This window comes from Anser anser, assembly GCF_964211835.1.
Source record: "Anser anser genome assembly, chromosome: 16".
In the NCBI taxonomy this organism is placed as follows: domain Eukaryota; kingdom Metazoa; phylum Chordata; class Aves; order Anseriformes; family Anatidae; genus Anser; species Anser anser.
The window spans coordinates 13,709,493-13,731,818 of NC_139737.1; the positions used below are offsets into that span (position 1 = coordinate 13,709,493).

At 44.1% G+C, this 22,326-nt stretch overlaps 1 protein-coding gene across 1 annotated transcript in view; it reads left to right on the forward strand.

Annotated features, from left to right (window-relative positions):
* LOC310882590 (uncharacterized protein) overlaps window positions 1–22,326 on the forward strand; it is a 343,849-nt gene that overhangs the window by 300,387 nt on the left and 21,136 nt on the right. The window contains exons 39-43 of the mRNA XM_083801528.1: window positions 4,077–4,139; window positions 7,571–7,729; window positions 15,869–16,064; window positions 19,418–19,528; window positions 19,658–19,769. The gene's annotated coding sequence lies outside the window, so the exon portion shown is untranslated. The remainder of the gene's footprint in view (window positions 1–4,076; window positions 4,140–7,570; window positions 7,730–15,868; window positions 16,065–19,417; window positions 19,529–19,657; window positions 19,770–22,326) is intronic.

Below are 22,326 nucleotides of genomic sequence, written 5' to 3' on the forward strand. Positions count from 1 at the left end.
TAAAAAAAAAAGTCTTATTTTCACTCTTTGATTTCTCTAGGAATTTTAGTGTAGTTAGTCTTTTTTTTTATTCTACAAATGACTGTACTCAGCATTGTTTTGGAATAGTTATTAGTAAACTGCAGTTCCAAAACCTGCAGGCGGCACCCAAGAGCACTAAATATGATTTCTCCAAGCTGTCTATTTTGATCGGCCAGATTCTGATCTCAGTCACTTTACGAAGCTTTGTTGGCTGATGTAGATGAGAATCTGGTCCTTTATTTTAGTAAAATGAGGCTTCACTGATTTACAGATGGAAAAAAAAAATAAAAATCTGTCACAGCTTCTTTTTCCCTAGAGTTGATGACTTCATTTTGCTGTTCAGCGGTCCATGGAAGGCTTTTTGGGTGCTGGCTTTAGGAGTGGGTATGGTAATAGAGACCTCTCGTAATGAGCCGGGGAGCTGCGGAGTCTCACCCTCATTGACAGGAGCAAGAGAAATGGCTCACGGGCGAGCTGAAGCAAAATGTGCAGTTACAGGGATACAATAGCGATACAGCAGCTAAGATATCCTGCCAAAACGCTGTCTAAGTAGCCATTAATGGACATCTGAGTTTTGTTAAATAATTAATGTGTCTGTTGTGTTTTTTTCTTATAGATCTTTCAAGGAATTTAGTTTCTATTCCTTTGCGTTTAGTTTCTGTTCCCTGAATTGCTGCTTTTGATCCTGTCTTCTCAAGCATTTATAGACACTGGCTGTAAGGCCGTTTTCTAACAGTAGCTCATGTCTGTTATGGCCAGAAACCATTTAGCCCCAGTTTGTAAGGAGGATACTTTGTTCTCACGGTGTAGTTAGGAAACTGAGGCATAGCCCACTGAAGTGGATTTGCCACTGGCCTGTAAAATAGGCAAGAACAAGTCTTGTCCTGTGAACAACACAAAGGAAAACTTTAACAGAGCTTTAAAAACTACTGAATGAACTGTCTGAATCAAGGAGGTCTTGGTAATACTCTTTTGTCCATCTCTGCTTGTGAGAAGTGCCTGTTCTGATACCGTCCATACCGAAAACACCGGCAGGTTTCACCGGCTTCGCAGTCTCACTTTGCAAAATCCTGCGAAGCAGAAATCTCAGATAACCGATGGGGTGTGGAAGTGCTGGTAAGAACCAGTCCCCCAGAACATAACTGGTCCTTTCCTCGGTGTTTCTGCCATTGGGCTGGCTGCCCCAGGTGACTGGAGGAGGCTCCCTTCCTGGTCACTCCCAATGCCTGAACACCTGGGGAATTTTCTCCACCTTCCTCCAAATCCCCGGCTATCAGTAAGAGAAGGATGCTGGATGCAGTATAGCAACTTGTTTTCTTATCTTCTTATCACTGGTTATTTTCCCTGAGTGTCCAATGACCACTTTGGCTTCAGCTTGTGCTTCTCAAACCAATATAATCCTAGTATTAGTGGCTAGATCAAACACTTCCCGAAGACCGGGGAGTAAGCAGAGCTGACTTTTTGGTTTGGCCGTTGCTGAACGTGGGGGATAGTCACCAACTGCAGCTGCAGATGTGGGTGTGGATGCGGCCAGAGAAGGCTGATGTGCAGGGGGTTGGAGGCAGCTGCTGGGTAGGGACCGCTCAGCACCTTGGGGGGAGCACAGCGCCCGGCACGCTCCCAAAGGCAGGTAGGAGCGAGCTTAGCTCCGAACGACGGCCAGTTCTCTGAAAGAACCCAAACCTTTCAGCACATCCGCTTAGGACAAGGTGTTTTTCCTCTTCTGAAGCACAAAGGAAGGAAATGTATCTTCAGGAAATGTTTATTTTATCGCCGGATTGTCTGAAGCGATGTTTGACAATGCCCGGAAAAAAAAAAAATCCCTGCAAAATTAATATAAAAATATGAGGGCTTATTGACAAATTGCGTGAATTTTATGAGCTAGAGAAAACACAATGTTCAGTCATGCTCTGTGCTGATGCCAGCAGCTAAGAGTGTGGCCGGGATGCCGTGATGCTGCAGCTGTGGTGGCTGACCCAGGGACCCCCCCTGGGCCAGGGGAGCCAGGAGGCAGGCTGCTGTCATCTCAGCTCTTCCAGTGTCTTAAAGCCTCCGTTAGAAAACAGAGCAAGCGAGGCACTTAGCAGTGTAAATGTTTACATGTTGGAGGGAGAGATGCTACTTAACACCTAACCCAGAGCAGTAACTTAAACCCCCAAACCTGTAGCCAGCCTCCCTCCTCCTTCGGGCCCTGGGAGATGTTAGTCACGTTTCTTCTGAATATCGTGGCTGTGCTCCCCCTCCTTTTTTCCCACCCTTGTATTTCCTAGGCTAGGGGAGCTGTAGAGGAAATCTTGAAGGCAGCTGGTCTCTGGAAATGAAACCTATGAGATTTAATGCCTTGAGTAAGGCTGAAGGAGTTAAAAGAAAAATAAAAGAGATACTTAATTTAGTTCCCTAAAACAGAGCTCTGCCCTGTCCCCTCCTCCCATGCACGCACCACCGACACCCTACCACAGAAAACAAAACCCTCGGTTATTGCATAAGCCCAGCCCAGCATGTCCCTGCAGTCCGCCGCAGACCTATAACCTCCAGCTCCTCCAGGCTGGCTCCAGCCTGCTCCACTCCAAGTCTGAGTTGACTCAAATAAGCATGGAGAGAGGCTTCCACAGAAACCTCTAAATGGGCTTTAATGTCTCCCCACCGTAGGATTCCCGGAATTAATTTGCGTCTGGCTTTTGAAATCAGGGACGCTGTGTTAAGGAAGATGGATGCCCCTAAGAAGTATTGAAAAGAATGAAGGGATGACAGTGGTGGTTTATTTAGTAAGCCTGGCCATGGCTGCAGAGTAGTAAATGTGGTTGGTTGATTGAGATCAGACATATATATATATTTTTTTTTTTCCCAGTGGCAACGCCCACATAGTTTATTTATTTATTTTTCCCTTTCACTTCAAGGCATCTAAAAACAACACAGTATTTTCTAAATCTCTGTGATTATAAATCTAGAAGGATGGCATTCTTGGTTTCCTCAGAGGCCAGGAGTCTATACCCACAGGAGACAGATGGGAGAAGAAGCCAGCAAGCTTTCTATATTATTGCACTGAATTGCAGGGACTGGTTTTGGCTTACACTGCGTGGGGGAACACAGAGTCTGCACGGAGCACCTCCATTTACTGCTTCCTCTGTGTGCCGCCAGGGCCGTATTGCTTACACTCCCTGTGCACAGTTACAGGAGAGGGAATAATGTCATGTCTGCTCTGCAACCATTTCCCCTGTCCTGCTGCTGGGATGTGGCCCAAGCAGATTAGAAGCGCTTTGTGTAACTGTGCAAAGCTGGGGTGAGACTCTGGGCTGGCTCAGCTCCGTTCTTCCCTTCTAGCTCTGTACCTTGTGCCAGCAGAATGGCTCCAGTTACTGCACGAAGTGAAGCATCCCCTTACTCTCTCTTGCAGGGCAGCAATGCCAGACGAGACTTTTGGGGACCCCCAAAATTATGGATAGGAAATAGAGACCTTTGCTTCAGGATGCGCCAGATTGTGCTGCAAAGTGTTCTGACGTTTAGAAGTTGAGTTTTAAAAGTAGGAAATTTAGTTTACATTTTTTCATGGGCCACAAGGTCAGCTATGGGGTAAGATATGGATTTAGATTTACAGCAGTCTCTGAGCTTTGAAGAAAAAAAATAAATCAGGTGTTTGATTGTGGTGCTTTGCTTCATCTGGCTGCCTTGGGAACAGGGAGAAGGCTGCCTGTGGTGTTTGGGGGCAGCCCCACAAGGTCTCTGATCCTTCCCTCTCCTTCCTATCATTCACCTCCTCCCCAGCCCTACCAGAGTCAAATATAAACTTTCTTAAAATGAACACAAGATTCATTCCTCTTGACCAAGTCTGACTTCCCAGAAAATAAACAGTGATGGCAGAGCTGGCCAGCCCCCCCCTTCCGCTGCTGCCAGCCTCCTGAGAGGCAAAAAATGGAGCAGGAGTGATGCTGAGACTTTTGCAATAGAGAAACATATGCTAAGTAGAGGGAGCTAACCTAAGGGACTTCCTGGGGTCCACTGCAAAATTGCAATATTGCGAAGGGTCTTAATTTTCTCAGCTCTGATTTCCTTTTCAGATGTGTCCTGGATACCTGGGCTCCACAGTTTCCCTGCCCTGATAAGGCATCCGAAGGAACCAGGTCAGTAGCACGTTGGTGCTATTGTAAGAGGGCTTTTTAGAGTTCAACACTTAAACAAAACTGATCAGGGAAATAGTTGATTCCTTTTTTTTTTTTTTTTTTTTTCTCCCTCCCCTGTTGCCCTTTGTTTTCTTTCTGTGTTTTCACTAAAAGAATCCTGTCTGCTGGGATGCTTCCTCCTTTGGTGCCCGGTAGCGTACTTGAGGCAGCAAAGCTTTGTGGTGCAGCTGCCCTAAAACCACAGGACCAACCATGACCTTTTGGACTTGACATCCAGGAGTTTTCGTAGATTCGCAACCCCACAGGCGCTCCCTGCTCACCCTGTAATTCCTTGGACACTTGGTTTGAGAGCAGTGTGTGTGCAGGTTTTGCCTACGGTGCTAAAATGATTCTCCCTTACACAGCATGGGAAAGAAACAAGTGTAGACAAAATAATAAATACACCTGTATAGGGCTGACTCCTTTTCTTTAGCAAGCAGTAGATGTGCTGGGACCTAGGTCAGAGTTATCTGATAGGTCCCCGATCCCCTTTTCCTGTGCTTGTCATCTTCCCTAGCTCATGATGTTTATCTGACTCCTTTCCCAGGACAGGTATCTTTGATCTTGGCTGCCCTCACTGCTAAACAGTCTCTCTTGCAATGAAAGCATGAGCTTCTGATCCCCTCTAATCCCAAAACATCCTGTGCAATTGTGTGCATCTCTCAGCTTTCTTCATCTACTAGCAATACCTGCACTCACTCTCTCAATAAAAAAATATGTGGTGCCTTTACAAAGCACCAAACCTGCTCTTGAGGGAGAAGACAGCTGAAATGTTCCCTCTGGGTGGCTGCTCACTGCAGCAGGAGTCGCACAGCACTGACCTCCAACACTCGGTAGATCTTGCTGCTTTGGCTCTGCTGATGTTCACAGCAGCCTGTACGAAGAAATACGAAATTAATGAAGATTGGCCGAAGCTGTAAATTTGTTACCTGCTACTGATGATGACTTAAAAATTTTAAAATATAAAAAGTAGGGGAAAAGATTTGTTTTCATGTTAGGTTTCTATTTGCTGCTTCTCCCCCCCCCCCCCCCCATCTGCTATTTTCCACTATAACATTATCTATTCAAGCTAGAACAGATTACAGCTAATTGTTAGGCCCCTCTGTTTTTCCTTCGTACTGTTTTATCTCCTAAGCAACTTTATATGGTACAAGACAAATAATCTGGATTCCTGAAGGCAGAAACAAGGAGTGGGAGTCCGGGAAACTGCCTGCTGATCTAATGCAGTTTTTTTGCAAGTGTGGTTATGGTTAGAAACTCTAAATATGGCACCATGTTACTGTACACACGGTGACTGCACCCTGTGTGTCAATGTCTGAGTCACAGGAGTCTAATTTACTGACAAAAACATGTTTTACTACTCTCAGCTGTGAGGAGTCAATAGAGCTAGGAGTGAATGGGTTGAGCTCGCTGCATCGAGTGGTATCAACAAAGTGGCCGGGCTCGGAGCACATCTAAGATTTGCTGTCACTTTCTGGTTTTTTTGCTTGTTTGTTTTTGGTTTTGTTTGACTTCTGAACTGAACAAACTCGATCTGAATGTTACTGCCAGAAACTAAGTTATGGGGCCGTTATAATGCCTTTTTTTTGTTTTAAATCTTTTAAATAGGTATCCATAAAGGGGACTAGCTGGCATTCCTGTACTATACACATTCATCCTAACCTTTACTATTGACTGACTCATACAGCATGCATTTGCAAGAGTTATTAATGGAAAGTATTAAATTAATTTGGCTTAATATTTGGTAAATAGGGGGTGTCTTGTCTTTGTGCTTGAATTTGTGTTTCAAATGTCTGTGTTTGTGTTATTTATATTAATCTATTTCATGGGCTGCTTAATAATAGTAGCAATTAAGATAATAACAATAAATACTAATAATACTGAGCTCTTCTGCTTTTCATCAAAGGAGGTCAAGACTCAAGGGTATACCTCTGGGACTGGTATAATGTAGATGCGATCTCCTAGTGTTTCTTTTTGTGGAAAGTCAGGAATATCATGCAAAGATCAGATCGCCTGTATTTTGGCCTCTGGAATGTCTCTTAGGCATTATAAATGCCAGTGAGAAACATAAAATTGGAAAGAAAACAAACGCCAGGACATTGAAAAATGTAACCACAAATACTGACCTATTTGTTGTATTTTTTTTTTCTGATTTAGCAGAATGCTATTAATATTATAATTAAAGCTATTTTGTAGCCCGGGGGATTGAACACCTGGCTCTTATTAGAGCTGGATCCACAGAGTGTGATGGAAAAAAAAAGACAAGAGGAGATGGCCCAGAGGAGAACACAAGAGGGCACAGTGGCACCTGTGGTGCACTTCTTGTTCACTGGATTTTTGAAATGTGGAGGGCAGAGGTGAATTTAGGCCTATTCTTGCATGACATAAATAATTATGGTGGCTTTGTTGATGAGTTAGAGTAGTAAAAATGTAAATTTGTTAACTTGATTTTTTTACTAAAACATTTTTTTTGTTTAGTTACCAGGGTTAAAGGTAAAATGTGATGACTGTATCATCTGAGGGCAGCATGATAGCTACCCCACTGTGTTGGACAGAATTAACCTGGGCAGTCACCAGGACAGTTAGCCTGCTCTATTAAATAACTATAAAAAGTGTGTTCCAGGCAGGTGCTTTTCAGATCCATTCCACCATTCTTCTTCTGTATTGTGCTAAAGGAATCCAGTTCAGTGATTTCAGAAGTAAAGGGTATCAATGCCACTCATCAATTCCTGCTCAAGGAAGACTATGTTTCTGCAAAGCCTTTTTATGTGACTGATCGGCAGTGACCCAAGCAAAAGCAGGAGGCATTAGTTGAGCCCTCAGCAACCTCACCCTAACAGACCTCTGAATTGGGTGGTCAGTGGTGAAAATTCCATCTGAAAGAGCTAGTGCTGTAGACAGATATTTGGAAAGAAGCAGCACTGAAATAAGCAGGATCTTCTCCCAGATCCTAACCTGGAGTTTATAGGTCATGGTCTTCCACAGACGTTTAATTCAGGGTGAGTCCTGGGGGAGCAAACAGCCTCTTAGAATCATAGAATCATAGAAACACAAGGTTGGAAATGACCTACAAGATCATCTAGTCCAACCGTCCTCCTATCACCAATACTCTTGTACTGCAGTCGCTGGCCTAGGCTGGACTTTGTGGAGGAAGAACTGGGGTCAGAACCAGCCCAGCCAGAGCAAGTGCAGCAAAGTCTGCCAACAGTTGTTTTTGGATTCATTCAGTCGCTGTTTCTGACTTTTGCAGGAGGTTGCACACCAGGCCTTTACTATGGGAATTGTGGTTGAAACCTCTGACCGCTGTAATGCATGACCTGACATTACTTCACAATTAAAAATGAACGGCAACCTTTCTTTTTTTTTTTTTCCTTTTTTTTTTTTTTGCAAAGAACTCCTTATCGTCAGGTCCCCGGTACATACTATTCGCCAGATAACTTCTCCCATCCCAACCATCTCTGGTGGTTTCCTACCCTGCCAGAAGTCAATCAATCTGTCATTGAACATGGAGCTGTGAAAGGAAGATGCGATACTACACTGCATGCAAAAAAGTAAGGAAACAAGATCATTAACATCTTAATATCCTGTCCTGACATCTCACAAATTATTTTAGACTTCATAGCCAATGTAAACAGGTTTGTTTTCAACTCCCCTAATTGCCTGCTAATTGAGAGCAGATGCAGGCCTTAACTTCCAGCAGATAAAGAACAGCCTCTTCTCTAGGGTTTCGCATCTATCATGAGGTCTCTGATGTATGCCTGTGAGCTTCCCTGGTTAGTGATGCTGAGGCAGAGAGGGATTGGAGCTGCTTCTCTTGAATCACGCCTGAAACCGTAGTGAGACGGGAGGGAAAACAGAGCTGTGGGACTCATCAGTAACATCATCATCATTATTGTTTCATTTTGTACTTCAGTGCACTTTCTGCAACAGTGTAGGTTTCCTTTTAGGGGGGGAGAAGTTCTCCGAATTATAGATGGGTTTCTCGTTACGATAGAAATCACTGGATTTATGAAAAATGCATTGCTGTCATATTCCATTATCTACTTCCTCCCATGCTGCAGTTCTGTAGCTTGCAAGTCATTAGATTCTTTCTCAGAGTTCCTTTGAAATAATCCTTTCAAAAAACACTGTTCATTGGGTATGACCCCAGAGAGATACTGTCTGATACTAAAGCTCTCTTTTAGTTCTGCGAGGGAGACCTGTAACAACAAGATAAGTGCATGTATATTCCAAGTAATGTCTAGAGTTTGCTCCCTCCCATTAAACGCAATGGGAGCTCACAGTTCAAATGGCAGAATTTTGCTTTGTAAATGTAGGAGAAAATTTAGTTCAGATACATAGGTAAATTTGCATTTGGTGGTGATTTAATGTTCCATGGTCTGTTTTAGTTCCAACTTAAATATTACATTAAAACCAGCAATAAAAAAATAAAAAAATAAAAAGCATTCTGACTGTTGGGTTCAGAAAGAGCGGGTATGATTTTGTTGTTGCTGTCAGTGTAGCAGTGAGATGCCTTTTGCTTTTTCCTCTTCATATAGCAACTCAGCAGCAGCAGTTAAATAATAGCCCTCCGGTCTTTCTTCAGGACTGTTTTTGCAAATGAAAGCAGGAACTTCAAATCCTTGTGTTTTCCATATCACTTACAAGGTGTTTGTGAATTTTAAAATTTTTGTATCTATTCACAAAAAAGCTGATGAGCATTAGTTAAGTCTTCTGGGTAAGAAGTACCCTTGGTGCAGGGAGGCTGCCTGGGTTTGTGCCACTGGGTTCAGAAGGTCATAAGAGGGTATAAAACAAAAAGAAGGAAAAGAAAAGAAAGCGATAAAAATAACAGTTTGGTGGTTTGTGGATGATAAATGGATAGAAAAAAGAGGGAAGAGTTCATATCCAACCAATGTCAGTCAGAAATACCTAAAAGCACCTGGCGTCTGGCTATTAAACATTGCTCAGTCCCAGAACCACAAAACCTTCAGGTTTCCACTCCGATTCCCTCACGAAGCCTCGTCCAGCCGCCGAGCCCGTTTTCCCTCGTGGGGCTGGCCCGAGGCCTTGCTGTGAACAAGGAGTCACCCTGCCGACATTATGGCTCTCTGGAAAGCTGCCATAAACCTCGCAGAACCAAGTCCCGGTCTAGCAGCGATGCAGGCAGTTTAACAGGAGGGCAGGGGGCTTGATGTCGGTAGCACGAGGCATAACAGAGTAAAGCAGTGGTCCATTAAATCAGCGCACTGGGGCCTAGGCATTTACAGTCACACAGTCAGATGTTTCCAGTAATTATTTCCCCAAAGCATTTTTATTAGGTGCTCCATAAATAATATTCACTGCCATGCTCCTCTCGTGGACTTTTTTTTTTTTTTTTTTTTTAAATAAGGGAAGCGAGAAGAGAAATGGAATTTGCTTTGCCTTCAGCTGGATTCGGGGGTAACACTGTCTTTCAGCCCTACTGAAGCAGACATGAGCTTGGAAAATAGGAGCAAAGTAGATCTTTGAAGAACAAATATGACTCCCTATAACCATCACTAGACTAACTTAATGAGAGGCAAGTTTCTGTTTGAAATTTAGGTTGGCCTCCTTGCCAAGGATCCCATGGACACCTGAGATGGACAGTCAGGGGGACAGTGGGATTGGGCTGGGACTTCTGTGTTTGATTTTTTGTTTGTTTGTTACATTATTTTTTTATTTTTAGTAGAGTTTACCTAGTTCAAATCCAGGGTCACCAAACAGCACGGCCTTCTCGTCTCTAGAAAAACCTTCCCAAAGCTCAGCACTGTCGCTGTGTGTTTAATCTGCTCTGTACATGCAGCACCTACTGACAGAGGCTGGCTTTCTCATGGAGGCTGTTGTGCAAAGGCTTTTTCTAGAAAATATCACTGCGTTGCCTCAGTTGTTTTAATGTCAAGCACTAGAGCTTCTTTCCTGGCACTTGTACATGTGTTTTGCAAAAGGTTTTTACTCAGGTTCTTGATTTTCAACATCAATTTTCTAGCCAAATTAAGATTCCCCAAATAAATTTAAGTATCTGGGGGATTGTTTTTTGATTTACTTGACCGCAGTATTGTGACTAAACCCAAGCAGAACTCAGGACCAGGAGTAAAATGAGGTGTAGCCAGCAGTCATGGTTCAAGTTTGCTGCTGTGAGGATCAGCAGGTGTGTAATACTTCTGTCTGAGCTTAAAATCTGTGCACCAAATGTAGACGTGCACAAGGAGCACCGCAGTTGCTACGAGTTGAGCAGAAAATAGAGTTTTAAATAACGAGGGGGTTTTGCTTATAGCAGCTCTCTGTCTCCTCGGGTTTGGTGGCTTTGTTCACTGGTAGTCTCTACGTGTGTATATAAAGGTACAGTGCCTGTGGCTGTATTTCAGAGGGAGCTGAATATTTTCAGTTGAGCTAAAGCCAGTGGTCTAGGGTTATCTTAGCAGCCCCGGTTGCTAGCCGAAATGCATAATATGTTGATTTGATATATGAGCTAAGATTTGTGTCAGACCTAACGCACCCTCGCACCCTGGCTGGAAGAGCCCTGTGAGAGCTCTTCCCTTAGCTCTGCTGAAGCCTGCCGCAGCTGGAAGATGCTCTGCTGCTGGCTGTTGCTTCAGCAATGCCAGGGGTTGTAGAGCCAGTAGAAAAAGATGAATCATCTGTTTCTCTGAAATTATCTTCTCCAGATAATTTCTCGCTTCCTTTTGTTCTTTGTTTCATTTCTGGACTACTCAAACTGAGGAAGTTGCAGCCCGAAATTAAATGTGAACCCAGCCCATTCCATACCAGTGTATGTATCTATTTAGTGGTATCGGAAGACTCAGTTCAGTGAACCCAGGCCATTGGCATTTTATAATTTCCTCTTGCTCCAGCAGGTTATAGATTAACCCGTTGTTATTCCTGTCTGAAGGAGCAGAGAAAAAGATATGCTCTGCAAAGACCATCATTAAAAAAAAAAATCCATTGGGTTTTTAAAGAAATATTTTATTGGAACCATAAGGTTTCTTTTTTTTTTTTTTTTGAGAGAGAGAGAAAATTTGAAATCCGGAGTTTATTTTTCCTTCAGTGTCTCTCCTAAGAACCAACAGGAATTGAGATTTTTTTTTTTCTCTCTTGTGTTTGTGCCTACTTATTAAACACACATGTGGCCTGGATTCCTTGCGTAGGTGCAAAGAGGTATGAAAAAAAAAAGAGAAAGAAAAAAAGGTGTAACCCAGTCCATTGACCTGTCTCTTTGCCCTTAGGACTCTTTCGAACAGCTGTGAGAAAAAGAAAAAGGAGGGAGGAAAGAGAAAAAAGGAGGCAGTTTAACAAGCCAAATCCAGATGTTCATTTCATACACACACCCTGAACAGCTTTTGCATGGTTTATTTCATTTTCTGAAACCATTTTTCACCAGCCTGTTTTCTCAGCTGGGAAACTTCTGGTGTAGTGTTTTCAAAAAAATATTGCATTTGGCATTACAAGAAAACAGAGCCTTTAAGACATTAAAAGGACAATATCCTTGTTTGACTTGGCCAAGAGAAGCAGGGCTATAGGAATTTTAGATTTTTGTACCACCCAAAGAATAGGTAAAATAAATTTTCCACTCTTAAACCCAGTTTGCATGGGAATTTGAGAGTTGATTTAGCTTGATTTTTTTTCCTTCATTTTAAAGACTTCTCTGAGGAGTTTGTATTAGTGTAGTGGGACTTTATTAGCATGAAGGGATAAGCAAACTGATAGAGTTTAGTTCACATCTACATTTGACAAACTGTGATCTAAAACTCAAACTGAAGCTGAGCAATACTTACCTTCATTTTGCAAGGACTAGATCTTGATACACTTGCTCACACCAACACCTACACAACACAGACAGCCGGACAAATTTGAAATGATTTAATACTGGTTCACCTTCTTTTCACTTAAAATAAGCTGCAGCATGTGAACCACAACTCATATTAGCTCTGTGAGTGACACTGATAGCAGTGGGGATCTGATGAGCCAACAGGACAGCATCTGCACTGAGCTTGGAGGTGCCCCAATGGCTGGCAAGTGAGGAATGAAATCAGTGAAAATCAAGTGCAAACAAGACCTATACTGCTGTCACTTAGCTAATTAAAGAGCGTACTGCCCTTCAGAAACCTCAGTGTGAAACTGAAGCCAGTGGTGACTTGCTTTTTTGCTGTCATGGCTTCAGAACTTTTCCCCCCTACGTGTCTTACCTGTGAGATCCTACAAGTGCCATTTACTGTTCCTTATTGTATTAGAGACTTGATCCAAAAGCCTCCACGTAAAAAATGTTCTGTAACTCTGGAATAGGTGTGAGCAATGCTTCAGTGCTCCCTTTGTTCAGCTGCTCTAAAACAGGAAAAATTGCAGATATACTTACCAGAAATCTCACCATCCTGTATAGGTTCCAGGACCCAGCAGCTAAGAAATTGAAGCAAAAGATTGGAATTGTTAGTGAGAAAGGGTGGAAATCAGGCAAGTTCAAATTTAGAATTTGAAGACATATATTGTGGTTAAATTAAATAGAGGACAAATAGAGAGAGAGAAAAAAAAGTGGCATGAAAATACCCTAATTGGAAAAACTGCAACATTACTTAAGTAAATAGAAATGTTTAAGATATTAAAATGTTCCACACCATGTTTTCCTTTCACTTTGCTACTGCTAAAATAAGGGCAAATCATCAAGTTTCTGTCTTTTGGCATTTCAGAGCATTCAAGGATATGGTATGTGCGCCTGTAGCTGTGTGCATCGTTAGGCCTTGGCAGTGCCAGGCGGTGGAAACACTGGCATTTTGGTGTCAGAACACCACTGAGTGGGCTATAAATACTTGCTCCTTATACTAATATTCTCTTTAAGCAGAAAAAATAAAAGTAAGAAAAATCTAATTAAGGCTTAAAATGCATTAGGCAGATTATTTGGCCAGTGCAGAACTGGAGTGGAAAGCTGCCAAGGAATACTAGTAAGTTCTGTTGAGCAAACCGGTAGTCTTTTTAAAGCCACCGGCTTGGTACACAATCTGTGAAATCCTGGAGAAAGCAGATACTGTCAGTCCATTTCAGGAGACCACAAATTTGTGATGTAAAGCAGTGCAGTGCCCTGAGTGGTTTTTTCTCTCCTCTTTATCTGGTAGCATTCATTGTGCAGAGGTGTGTGTGTATAGGTCTGTGTTTTTGTATGTATGGGTGCTTGCACATAGATAATTACACATATCTATAGAAAAAAACATATATTAATTACTTGATTAAAAAGGACAGTCTGTGAGGATATCAGACCAAGGGCCTAGGCAGCTTCACATCTGGCTTTGGGTAATAAGACAGGCTAGTAGCTAAGCTCAGAGATAGCTAAGGCTAGGGATTTCTACACAGATATTGTCAAGACTCTATATTTGGAAATATTCTGTTGGTCGGTGTATGTACACCACACCTATATATTTGTCTTGGGAAATGTCATTTTAGGGTCTTTCTAAAAGGCAAACAATCTGGTGATATCAGGCTCTGATACATACAAATACCAGTGCATAGATCTCTGCTGGGGTGGCAGATGCCTTAAAAGGCAACTTGGAGCTGGTGTCAGGGTTGCAGTCAGTGCTTGCACAGTGCATTGTGGCTTGGCCCATCAGTGGGCACTTGTAATACAAAGTCAGTAAGCGGAGTGTGAGAGCAGGGGAGAAAATGAGGAGGGAAATGGGCTATATGGGGGATTTGCAATCATGTTGCCTTGTAGTGTCAGGCTGGACTCCTCCGGTCATGTAAAGGGAAAAGAGTAAACCTGGTAAAGTGTGAGGGCTCTTATCTGATTCTTTAGCTCCTTTATAGCTATCCGTTGGTTAGCAGAAGGCACTGATTTGATCCCCTCCTTTAACTTTCTCTTCTCCAGGCTGAACAAATTCACCTCCCTCATGTATTCAGTCCATGTTGATAATCCACTTCTGGACTAAATCTGATGTGCTGATATCCTTCTTGCACTCTGAGGAGGGTAAATGGTCCAACAGTGGAACTGTGTTTTAGTTGTGGTTAATATTTTGCGTTAACTATATCCTCTGTTGACATCGGATGCTCAGACCTCAGCCATAATTGTGGTAATTCATCTCTTATTCAAATGTTGGAAACATCAGGGTGTACCTGGTCAGCCTTCTTGGAAGAGCCTGTTTCCTGGACACGCTGTACCCAGCACATCCCGTCCCGTTCATTTGGCTCTCTCTGATAGCAATACCGCTAATTGCCTTTTTTTCCCATTGGTGAGCTGCCTGGATCATCCTGGAGGTGCTGCATTTGTTTTCTTCTCTGACCATGAACTCTTATGGATTTAACAAAGGAACCAGAAACATCTAGGACAAGCAGGAGAGAAGAGCCCTCCATTTCTATTTCTATGAATAATTTAGTGCCAAGTTAACTGAAACGCTTGAAAAAGATTTTTGGTGCCTAGCTTCATTAAACCCTCTATATCCAAATGTATTCTCTAACAGCATCAACATCCAACACTTCATCTTGTCCCAAACACAGCAAAGGCCTTGTAGAAATAAAATGCAGGGGAAGGGAGAAGAAAAGCAGATTATTGCTGCCATTACACATCTGGGTGTGTGCACATGTGCTCTATAAACTTACATTGAGGGGGGAATCTATAAGAGAAGAAGGAATGGATCCCCAAGCCACATCAACCTCCCAAAATTTACGCCCTGTTTGGGGATACTAGCTGCGCTCTGTCGCGCTGAAGAGCACTGTGCTGCATTCCAGCCCCCTTCTCTGGAGCAAGTGTTTTAATCAGAGTATTATATTCTCGTCCACTAAGCTTTTACCAGCAGGACGAGTGGGACCTCCTTCGCTTGGCAGTGGTTTCTGTCAGCGATCTGTCTTCTGCAGCTATTTCCGTGGGAAGGCCTTCCATCTGGCGCTTGGCAGAGAGGGGAACTTTCCTCTCAAATGTTTTCTCTCTTTTTCTTTCTCTTGCCCTGTTTAAGGTATACCCTTTGGAAGTCTGCAGCTTCCAAGATTTATTTTTGCACTGAGTACATACTTTGTTTTACGTGGTCTGGCTTTCTTTTCTTCTAACAAAACGCCGCCCCCATGCCCTGCTTATCCTGGCAGAGGGAGAAGAATGCTGTTTGCCTTAACATTACCTTCGGTCTCAGTATGCAGCAGGTCAAAAGATGTGACAAGTACACATGCTAATCCCTTTCCCTTTCAGTTAATAGAATAACACAGATGGGAAAGTTTACATTGGGATCTGACACTTGCTCCAAGCTAAAGTTAAGAGAGAGACGGGCTGGACATTGCCTTTCAGATCAGAGCGGGCCCTACACAAACTCACCTTCCCACTCAGCACCAAGAAGCTCCTGTCATCCTAAACCCTGTTTGCTCTGCTAAGAATTTTCCCTTTCCCCTTTACTCCTCTTTTGAGAGCAGTAGGTAGAATTGGGTAATGCGTTGAAAGCTTTTATAGAATGAAATATTCCGCAAGAATTAGTGATGCTCAAGTGAAAAAAATGCCAACGTTTTCCATTGAAACACCACCATTTGTTTAAAAATGGTGACTTTTTAAACATTAGACATTCCTAAGCATTGAAGTGTCATGTAAGAAAATAATTTCTACTAAAACCAGATATTTTCTTAGAAATATGAATTTGATTCCAATAAAACATCATATTACCAGCTTTGTTTTGGTATAATTACACTATTTACATTTGATTTGATTTGATTTTCTGTTTCTTTGTAACCTCCAGAATATATCCTCTGATGTTGAGCATGGCATATCCCATGTCTGCAAGTAAGTCTGCATACTTGAAGATTTGCTACTTATGTGACTCCTGCAAGAAACAGGAAAGAATAAGACTTCAGATTATGCCTCTGATGGGAAAGGCTGCAGCACTCCCCAGAAGGGTTGGTCCATCACACCAAGTACCGCTGTCTGCCCCTCAAGTATGTACCACCCCACAACATCTCTCATACCATGAGAACCCGCGTGCTCACTCCCCACATGGGAGCAAGCTTCTGGTTTACCTGAAGCTCCTTAAATATAAGGTTTTGAGGGTATCTCTAATGAGATTAGTGTCTAAGATCTGTTCTGGCAGACACGAGTGTCAGAGTCTAAACACTGAGAAATTGTATTTTATGTTGTTTTTTTTTTTAAAGTGATTTTAAAAGTGAAGCTGTGTGCTAATTAATAAAAATATGATTAGAAATGCAATTTAAAACATTCTAAGTTTTACTGACAAAGACACATAATTGCATTGAACTTGCTAGTAATGAAAATACTTATTTTAGCTTGTATTAGAAACTGTGCCTATAAGGTTTGCATAACCACAAATGCATTGCTCGTGGGAAGCACTGTTAGCGACCTGCTTTCTGATGAGAGAAGTAATGTTTGTGTTTGAGAATGACTGCCTTTCTTTCAAGTTTCTTTCAAAATGTGCAGTTTCAGAATTGCCTTTCTCATATTGCTTTAGCTATTTCTCTGAATTTCAGGGCAGACAGGGTTGTATATCTTTCAGCCTGCTACCTACGGTTAACCTTGATAGGTCCCTAATGCTTGTTTTACAAATCAAGTTTTGGCTTGCATTTGGTTTGGTCTGTTACAGGCTCTGGTAAAGACGTGTCTAATGAACAGGAAAGCTATAGCTGGAGCTCTATGAAAAGGCATATGAAACGACTAGGAATAAGAACTAGCAGTGGTTTCACACGCTAGGATTACCTGGCTTGGAAACGAACAGCGTTAGGGGGGCACCACGGCCTACGCAAAGCCAGCAGTCATGTTGCAGTGTACATAACAGTCATACAGATCTCCGTCTCTGGCCTGGCAGCAGCTGTGAGGCTCATTCATGCTGCACAGACCGTGCAGAGGAGAGCAGAGCAAGCTGAGTTAGAAGCTTGAAGCCTTAAACCTAAGTGAAGGGTCCCTCTGGACCAGTGGAGAGAGGCCTCCCCGGGGAGGGCATGAGGAGGACCAGCTTATGCTAAATGCTGGAATCCTAGTGACAAGCATGAGGTGAGGGGATATTGTACTATGAGGGCAGGTACACAGGATGACTTAGATACACAGGCCAAGATTCGTGACTTCTCATTTTGGCCACTTCTGTGAGGTTTTAGATTGGAAGGCACGCAGATCTTTCTGACTGATGAATGAGACAAGCACCTCCAGGGGAGGTGAGTGTCCCACAAAAGCTTTGATCTAACTTCTGGAGGTGCCTTTCTTCCTCCTTTGTAGACAAACCCGAAACAACGGCAGCATTTTACCTGATCATCATTGCAGTGATTCAGTGTGGGTCAGGTGAGTCCAGCCTGATTCCTACACAGGAACCAACATTCCCACTGGTCCTGGTGGAAATTCAGGCTCCTTATTTGGGGCAAGGAAACTTCAGTGCTTCTGTCAGCCTGACCTTTACTCTCCATTGTAATTTCATTTCTGACTTCTTGGCTAAGAGCTCTAGCAACGGGGAATGATTAGTGCCCCTCACAATGAAAGCTTTTGCAACATGGGTGACTGCTCACAAGAAATACAGCTGAGACCACCAACTGTTTTGTTTTTATTTATTTTTTCCCCCAGATTCTGCTGATTAAGAAGCTCATGAGATCCATGTCATTTCCCTGGAGGTCCTCAGGGAAACAGCGGTCAGACAATCCCTTTCCAGCCTGCTTTGGGCAACGCTGGTGGTACAGCACTGCTGGCACTGCATTTAGGTTGTTGTGCTAGTACGTCTCTTAGCACAGGGAGCTAGATGTAGGTTTTTCAAGTCTGCCCAAAAGGGGTCTGATTCAATACAACAGGCTTCTAACAAACTGTAGTTGTTAGATGGTAAACACTTTATTCACTGGTATTCTGAGCTTGATTTGAACAAGTAACCTGGCAGTAAATGGCTCTGTGCCCTAAGCTACAGGTTATGAAGAATAAAACAAAAATCTCTCATAATGGGGCTGGAGCTTGAGAAACTCCATTATTCTTGGCAGCCACTGCCCTAGGCTTTTTTAAAAATAGCCCCTAAACATGAAGAGGTGCCACATGGAGTTTTCAGATCTATATCTGCTTGCAGACCTTTGTTTTAAAATTTCAGGTGCCTTTGTATCTCACTGCACTAGGTTATGATCACAGGCATCACCCAGGGCAGTAGGTAGCATGTAACTTGCGTCATCCTTTGGCTAATTCGAGCAGGAATTTCGGTACCCCTTGGAATCACACTCCTCCCTGCTTCCTCCAGTTTGAGGGAGGCCAGTAATTTGCTGGTGGCTATTTAACCTCAGGAGGCCTTTTCGCCTTCCCGTCTCCTACCCCACACAGCCTAAGATGCTCTTGCCAGCAAGCTGAGCTGAGGCTCGCCTCATTTCCTCCCCTGTAATTCCACTCCCTACTTGGAAGAGAACGGCGGGGAATGGATTCAACTTGCCCCTTCCTCTGTGGCCAGTCTATCCGTCCTTCCTGTGTATGGGAACACAGACCAAGTCACATTGAGTCTAGTAGCAATATAGATAGAGACAAAGCCTGCACTTTAACTGGACTTTGCATCTGAATACCTCAGAGAACTTCAAAAATTACAGTTCTGCAGTGTAAATAAAATATGCCAGCACATCCATCTTCCAGACCATCAGTCTATTCTTAGGACTTGCCTCTACTGATGTTATTTGGAGTATTTCCACTGAGTTCAGCTGAGCTGGATGATCTTGTTAGAAATCGTTTTTTGACCTTGTAATTTACAGTTCTTTGTTGATTTCTTTTAATCAATGCATTTTCATATAAGAAAGATCTTTGCTTCCTACTGCAGTAGATACAGCACAGACCTGATCCCTGTAACCTTACAAGCCAGGAACAGTTATGAGATCATGTCCATAACCGGAAGTAAAACTTCTTTTTATAAAAATGTCTCATCTACCCAGAAAATGTGTTTTCGTGATGAGGATAAGGCACAGCATGAATACCTATTCATTTAAAACATACAATTAAATACGTGTGCGTGTAAATTATAAAATTGTTTGGGACACACAGCTAAAAGATATATATCCAATGAGTTATTGGTATGTTAAGATAGCCTATATTTGTTCTCAACTCAGAGATCACATGAATGATCAGAACAGATTTATAACAAAACATTCAAAATATAGATTATTTTTGAAGCTAGAGAAAAAAGTTTTCCTTTGCTACAATGTCTGCTAAAAGAGCTGGCAATGCCAGGGAACATGATGTGCTGAGACTACTGTTTACCATGGTTGTCTCATAGATCTCCTTTATTTCTTGTTTATTTGTCTCTCTCTCTCTCTCTCCCTCTTTCTCGCCCTACATTTAGGTATTAGGCTCCTTGGGCAGAGCGTGATTTGGCATTCAGTGTTACAACAGTCATTATTCCAAAGAAGCCCACAATTTGGGACCGAACAAGTGATGGTAATAGATACCGAATGTAAGTCACAAAAGCACGCTCCACAGCTGAGCTTGCATTTAAAAAAGCAGCTTTATAAAAGGTCTATGAGAAAGCACAAGTTTTGTACAGTCTTATTGAGTTCCTATTCTGTTCCCTGATGAATGACAGCTGTGTATTCTAGGGAAGAGGTGACCACACACATCTAGCAGAGTTTCCTCCTGGTGATACCTTTGTGAGCACTCAGCCATCCCCAGACATGGCAGTGAACATTGGGTCCCAGGTTTGTATTTCACGTGTATTTCCTATGAATCATATCTCCTCTTGTCACCAGAGCATCTCATCTTATCGCTCTCTTTCTGAGAATTTAGTTGACTCATTACTCCAAGTTTCTTTTTCCTTGGTGCACTTCTCTTTCCCTTCATCTGATACCTGTCCTGCCTTATTCCTTGGCACCACTGTGATTCACAGATTCACAGATTTCTCTAGGTTGGAAGAGACCTCAAGATCATCGAGTCCAACCTCCGACCTAACACTAAGTACTCCACTAAACCATATCCCTAAGCTCTACATCTAAACGTCTTTTAAAGACCTCCAGGGATGGTGACTCCACCACCTCCCTGGGCAGCCCGTTCCAATGCTTAATAACCCTTTCGGTAAAGAAGTACTTCCTAACATCCAACCTAAAACTCCCCTGTCGCAACTTTAGCCCATTCCCCCTCGTCCTGTCACTAGGCACGTGGGAGAATAGACCAACCCCCACCTCTCTACAGCCTCCTTTCAGGTAACTGTAGAGAGCGATGAGGTCGCCCCTGAGCCTCCTCTTCTCCAGGCTGAACAAGCCCAGCTCCCTCAGCCGCTCCTCGTAAGACTTGTTCTCCAGACCCCTCACAAGCTTGGTCGCCCTTCTCTGGACTCGCTCGAGCACGTCCATGTCCTTCCTGTAGCGAGGGGCCCAAAACTGAACACAGTACTCGAGGTGCGGCCTCACCAGAGCCGAGTACAGGGGCACAATCACTTCCCTCGACCTGCTGGCCACACTGCTTCTTATACAGGCCAGGATGCCGTTGGCCTTCTTGGCCACCTGAGCACACTGCTGGCTCATATTCAGCCGACTATCCACCAATACTCCCAGGTCCTTCTCGGCCAGGCAGCTTTCCAGCCACTCATCTCCCAGCCTGTAGCTCTGCTTGGGGTTGTTGCAGCCCAGGTGTAGGACCCGGCACTTGGCCTTGTTGAACTTCATGCAGTTGACCTCAGCCCATCGCTCCAGCCTATCCAGATCCTCCTGCAGAGCCTTCCTGCCCTCGAGCAGATCAACACACGCACTTAGCTTGGTGTCATCTGCAAACTTACTGAGGGTGCACTGGACGCCCTCATCCAGATCATCAATAAAGATATTAAAGAGGACCGGCCCCAGTACCGAGCCCTGGGGGACTCCACTAGTGACCGGCCTCCAACCAGATTTGACTCCATTCACCACAACTCTCTGGGCCCGGCCATCCAGCCAGTTTCTAACCCAGCGAAGCGTACGCCAGTCCAAGCCCCGAGCAGCCAGTTTCTTGAGGAGAATGTTGTGGGGAACGGTGTCAAAAGCCTTACTGAGGTCAAGGTAGGCCACGTCCACAGCCTTTCCCTCATCCACCAAGCGCGTCACTTGGTCATAGAAGGAGATCAGGTTCGTCAAGCAGGACCTGCCTTTCATAAACCCATGCTGACTGGGCCTGATCGCCTGCTTGCCCTGCAAGTGCCGCGTGATGACCCTCAAGATAATCTGCTCCATGAGCTTCCCCGGCACTGAGGTCAAACTGACAGGCCTATAGTTCCCCGGGTCTGCCCTCCGGCCCTTCTTATAGATGGGCGTCACATTGGCTAGCCGCCAGTCAACCGGGACCTCCCCCGATAGCCAGGACTGCCGATAAATGATGGAAAGCGGCTCAGCCAGCTCCTCCGCCAGTTCTCTCAGTACCCTTGGGTGGATCCCATCCGGCCCCATCGACTTGCGCACATCCAAGCTCCGTAGCAGGTCGCCAACCATTTCCTCATGGATAGCGAAGGCCACATCCTGCTCCCCATCCCCTTCCACCAGCTCAGGGCACTGGGTGTCCGGAGAACAACCGGTATTGCCGCTAAAGACTGAGGCAAAGGCGGCATTAAGCACCTCAGCCTTTTCCTCATCCTTAGTAACTAGGTTTCCCCTCGCATCCAGTAAAGGATGGAGATTCTCCCTAGTCCTCCGTTTCGCGTTGATGTATTTGTAAAAGGATTTTTTGTTGTCTTTAACGGCAGTAGCCAGATTGAGCTCCAGATGAGCTTTGGCCTTTCTAATTTTCTCCCTGCACAGCCTCGCTACATCCTTGTAGTCCTCCTCAGTGGCCCGCCCTTTTTTCCAAAGATTATAAACCCTCTTTTTTCTGCTAAGCTCCAGCCGCAACTCTCTGTTGAGCCAGGCCGGTCTTCTTCCACGCCGGCTCATCTTTGGGCACGTGGGGACGGACCGCTCCTGTGCCATCACGATTTCCTTCTTGAGGAGCGCCCAGCCTTCCTGGACTCCTCTGCCCTTCAGAACCGCCTCCCAAGGGACTCGGCCAACCAGCGTCCTGAGCAGCTCAAAGTCAGCCCTCCGGAAGTCCAAGACAGCAGTTTTACTGGTCCCCTTCCTGGCCTCGCCAAGAATAGAGAACTCTACCATTTCGTGGTCACTCTGCCCCAGACAGCTTCCGACCACCACATCTCCCACCAGTCCTTCTCTGTTTGTGAAGAGAAGGTCTAGCGGGGCACCACCCCTGGTAGGTTCACTGACCAGCTGCGTCAGGAAGCTATCTCCCACGCTCTCCAGA